This window comes from Oreochromis niloticus, linkage group LG7 (genome assembly GCF_001858045.2).
Source record: "Oreochromis niloticus isolate F11D_XX linkage group LG7, O_niloticus_UMD_NMBU, whole genome shotgun sequence".
Taxonomy (NCBI): Eukaryota; Metazoa; Chordata; class Actinopteri; order Cichliformes; family Cichlidae; genus Oreochromis; species Oreochromis niloticus.
The window spans coordinates 17,439,714-17,445,311 of NC_031972.2; positions in this window are offsets into that span (position 1 = coordinate 17,439,714).

Genomic DNA, 5,598 nt, shown 5'->3' on the forward strand with positions numbered 1-5,598 from the left:
CTGAGAATACATGAAATGTGCAAACTGCAGCTACACTACAGGATCAGATTATGGCTCCATAGACAATGCTTCTTTAATCAGTTTATTGATTAAAGTTTATTTTTCCCCCTATATTAACCGCATGAAAAAAGAGCATATAGACATGGCTGAACAGGTTGCATAATTGGCACTGAATATCAACATCCACCTTTACCCAGCTGCCCAATGACTCTCGGCCAGTAACCTTTAATTGCTTACCCAGTCTACACAGTCTCTTTTCCAGGGTCCAAGACATTTCACCAAAGTATTGCCCCCCACAGCTGTAGCAGCCACTGCAACCCCTTAAATATCCTAATATCTCTGCCATTACAATATACAATGTGAGAAATCAAACGTAAAGCTGAAGTGAACAGTACAGCAGCGAAATGTCAAAGACCCTGGTGAAGACATGAATAAACACAAGACACTAATAATATCAATGCTAGCTTGCCAGTTAGTTTCTCTGAAACCCAGGCCAAATCCAGTGTCAAAGATCTTGTAATAATACATTTGGTGAGGAAAAAGTACACATGTTATCATGTGGCATCTATTGTTTCATAGATGCCATATGTTTCATTTAAAATCCACTGTGGTGCTGTCATTATTAAATTTACTAAAAGAAACAATGCTAACCTTCACAGTCTTGAAAGTGTGTGAGGGATCTTCCTTTAGAAAAGGAAGGTGAGGTCCTCTGTCCTCTTCCTTTGTGTAGGGCTCTGGTCAAAGAAGTCAAAAACAAAACCAAAACATTTTTTAAACAGTGTTTATAAAGCATGTAGACAGCTCCAAATTCACAGCTTTTTGATACATAATTCCATCAATATATGATTATCATTGGAGATTTTGAATCAGGCTTATCAGGACATTCAAGTAGAATATGATATCCAACCTACCACCAATATACACAGATTCTGTAAAAGTTACCACACTAAATGTCCAGTTGTGAAATATGATGACAGACTTTACTTATCAGCTTTCTTTCAATGAGTTCATCAGTTGAACTGGATAACCTAAAACTTAAACAAAGGAGAACATTTCGCAGTTGAACACTTACATCATCATTGAAGCATTTTATGAGCCTAGTCAGCCCTCCTATGCCGCTCTTGATTTTCTACAGCTCCACGAACCTCTCCATAATGGTCAAGCACAGCAAAAAGGAACCCTTTCAGGTCAACAGATGTAAGACGGGCAAATTCTGCTTCAACCTGAGCAATAGAAGAAGAGGGGTGGAGAGTACAGGCAGAATAAAAAAAAGATTCTTTGAGACCCAAATTTAAGCAAACAGTCATCTGAGGCCCATTAGAGAAAACACAAACACACAAAAGCAAACAAACAAAAAGATGCACTTTACCTGCCGTTCAGCAAACAAGGAAGTTCACAGAACAATAAGCTCTGTCTTGAAATCTTTTAAAGTAGAATGATTGTGAAAATGACTTATGTGATGTAAAACTTTAGTAAATGTGCGATTAAAAGAACACTGAGTAAAAGGACAAGTAACAATTTCCTTATTCCTCAGATGTTTACCTTGATGAGCAATACTGTTTTAGTCCAACTGCCTCATTAAAGTTACACAACAGGCTTTTTACATTAAAGCCAGCAAGTCCATTACATACTCCCTTTTTAGATCTGAAATACTGTGCAGATTCTGTGTATATGTAGTGGACAGCAATTTACCCAAAAGAGTGCAAAGTTTGCAAGTCCACCTCATTTAAATGACAAAGACAGATGTGATCATCTAGACCTGTGAAAATAAATTAATGACAAACTTGCAGTTATGGATGTTATTACAACCACAAGAACCTAAACAGTCTGCTCCATTGCTTTTGTTAATGAATCATTTGTTGGTAACAGGTCTGAATATTTAGTTTATGCCACCTGCATGTGATCATCAATAGTGCCATATTACTTCTTAAGAAGTACCCTGACACTACAATCTTTATATCATTTGTTCTACAGAGCTATTAAGTTACAATATAATCTGTGGTGTTTCCAGTATGACAAAATGCACAAATTGTAACTTACCATTTGACTCCACTGACAAAAATAAATCCCCAGCATCAAGTTTGGCTTCACAGACCTAAAATAAGTAAAATAAAAATATATGTTATAATTATATTGTTTTCGCCATTTATTCATGTTTGCTAATTTTCTGACATATAAACAATATTAGTTTTGTTACAATACAGAGAATGCAGTTTAATTAAAAGGTAAATTATGCAAAAAAACAAAAACAAAAAACTTCTGCAGTATACCATGCCAAAAATCAGTGTCTCTGATGCCAATTATTTTATCACTACAGCTCTTTTAGTATGGAAACTCACACAATCTAGTCATACTGATCACAAGAGTTCAAAAATAAGTTAAAATAGTGAGCTGTTGTTAAGCATAAAGCATTTCAGGGTAACAAATAACTGCACAATAGAATTAAAGCAAAAAATAAACACACTGGAGGACTATCTGATAAAAACTAATATAATGCTGGTTTGTAGACCATATTTTGTCTCAATCCTCAGTGCACTCTTGCAGCTTAGCATGCAGCAGTTAATAACAACTTAAGTGATTACATAGGGGTAAACAGATGACAACAAGCATCGGAGTCCTGCCAAAAAGTTCTTTTTGAACCCAGTCAGTTATTGGAAATATTGCCAAAATGAACTTCCACCAAAATACAACAGCCTGTGAACTTGAAAGAAATTTACAAGTACAGAGACAATATGAAATAAGCTTTATTAATTAGCTGAGTTAGCTTGCTAATATCGCAACAGTGGTTGAGTGCACAACCTTAAAGCTAGCGGCACAATACTTGTGATTTGGTCAGTGCCACATTAAACCCATAAAAAAGGCCATGTGTCAGTTTATTAGGTCAAGTTTGGTCATGACACACAAGCTGGACCTTGTCGGCTAAAGTTACATTAGCTAAAGCAAACATTTCGGTAAAAGAGAAAAACACACATCATGCCATAAATTCAAAACATGTTCCAACTTTTGTAGCTCTCTTTCCTTATAGTTATAACCAATGTTACTCACCTTGAAAGCATATTCCAAAGAAGACGATTAGAAAACGTCCAAGTAAAGTGAGCATGTCGTTAACCGCCAATTCCCCATGATGCACCTCGGTAGGAGTCACGTGAGGCAGTTTTGAATCCTGCTGTGCTCAACTTACCCACATTGTCAAGTTCACATAAGTTTCTGATTTAGCTGGACATGAGTTTTCAAGTTAGCTTTTTTTGGTGTAATTGGGACGTTTTTAACTTGTAATTCTATGTTATAACAACAACTTCAGTCATCTATCGTCAAACTGATATAGAATAATATGTTGAAATAACAAACATCTAGAATTACATTTTACAGTGCAGTGGCGGTCCTAGCCTGTCTGGTGCCCTGGGCGAACACTCCCTCTGTGTAAATGTGTAAAAAATGTTACATAATGTTTGGAGTTTAGTCTGTTACTGTTACTATTTTTACCATTTTTTTTTTTTACCATTTTTACCATTTCTTCTTGGAGCAACTGTAACCCACATAATTTCCTTAGGGATTAATAGAGTATTCTGATTCTGATTGTTTCAGGATACATGACCTGCCATTATCCAATGACACATCTGCTTACCTGTATCTTTTGCTCGTTTCTCCTCCTCTTCTTTTCTCTTTTTTCTAAACTGAGCACCTGATGGCTTTGAACTTTTCTAGTCCATCTTCCATTGGTTTTCATTTTGCACTCCAGTATGAACACCCATCCTTCAACCCGAGGATCACCACAACATAACCTAATAGACCTACACCTTAGTTCACAGATTCACTTTGTCTGGGGTTTATTTCTGGGGTTTCACACAACCCAGGATTCAGATCATGAATACATAATGGTTTTTGGATTTACAACATTATGAATGAAATGTGCTCTATTTGGAAGCAGCAGGGCTCTCCTCCCCTTTCGACGGGTTGTGTGTGAGACTTTAAATCATCAAATTGTAAATTATAAATTTTAAATTGTTATTGATCCCTGTTATTGATTTATTTTCTTACTATATTGTTTGTTTACTTGCACTGCAGTAACTGGAGCCTCGTCGTCTCGTCTCTCTATATACTGGACTGTATGTAGCGGAGATGACAATAAAGTTTACTTTGACTTCAGCAGCAAGCAGGCGCACCGAGGGCTCTCGCGCTCACTTTTCGCGTATAGAATTTCGAAAAAACATCGGTGCAAATTATAAGTCTGTATCATTATGTCTGATGTTTTCGTGTTTGTTGGTTTGTTTTTATTTTGTTTTATTTTGCGGGTTGGTTATTAGATGCTGCTCCAGCCAGCCAGAGAATCCCCCGCCGCCCCGCCCTCTCCTCCCTGTGCCGCAAGCAGCAGGCGCACCTCGCAAACGGATGGCGGCCTTACTCCCAGCAAATGGGCGATAGAAAACCGATCGGTGCCTACGACATTCCCAAAATGCGCTGGCATCATGTCGGGGCAGCGTGAGTACGAGCAATTTTTTTTTTTTTTTTTTTTTGCCCGTGATGCCGCCCCGGGCAACCGCCCGTGTCGCCCGTATCAAAAACCGCTACTGATCTACTGGGATTTTCCCACACAAGTATTTCTAGGGTCTAAAAACTATCCAGTGAGCTGTAAAGGTCAGAGGAGAATGGCCAGACAACTTTGAGGAGAAGATTATCTCTGAACGCATAACACATCAAACCTTAATGCAGATCTGCGACAGCAGCAGAAGGCCACAGCGATGCCACCCCTGTCAGCTAAGACGGGGAAACTGAGGCTACAATTCACACAGGCTCACCAAAATTGAAAATAGAAGGTTGGAAAATGTTTTCCAGTCTCAGTTTCTGCTGCAACATTTGAATGGTGCTGTTGTAAACATCCTGACTTGTATCAGCTGGGCAGGTTGTTGGTGGTGCTGGTGTAATGTTATCTTCTTGGCACATTTTGGCGCCTCTTAATACCAACTGAGCATTGTTTAAATATGACGGGCTGCCTGAGTATTGCTGCTGACCATGTCCATCCCTTCTAACAGTGTACCCATTTTCTGGTTCCAGCAGAACAATGCATCATTTCACAAATCTCAAATGGTTTCAAGCTAATTTTTTGAACATAAAGAGTTTATTGTACTCAAATGGCCTCTACAGTCTCCAGATCTCAATAAATAGAGATGCAATGTGCTAATTTCCATCATGCATGTGTAGAAAATAAATCTGCAGGGTGCCCAAAAATTGATTCCCAGGATTTAAACAGTTGTAAATGACATGCTGGCTTAAAATCTTCCAGAAGGAAGATTCCCATTGCAATGTAAAAAGCTAAAATAAAAAAAAAAACGATATAATTATATAACATATATTTTATAATGTTGGTACAGTATTGCAGAGTAATAATCATACTTGCAAAGCAGGTCATTTCTTTATTTATATATAAAACCCCTTCATACCCCCTCTTGATTGCAATCTATTTACCAATATAATCAAATATAATGCACATAGAAGACACACGGAAACATCTCACTTATTGACACAACACCGGTCCTGTTCCTTGCCACAAATATTTTTCATAAAAGTACTCTATTTGTTTCGGCGGCTGTTGAATTAACA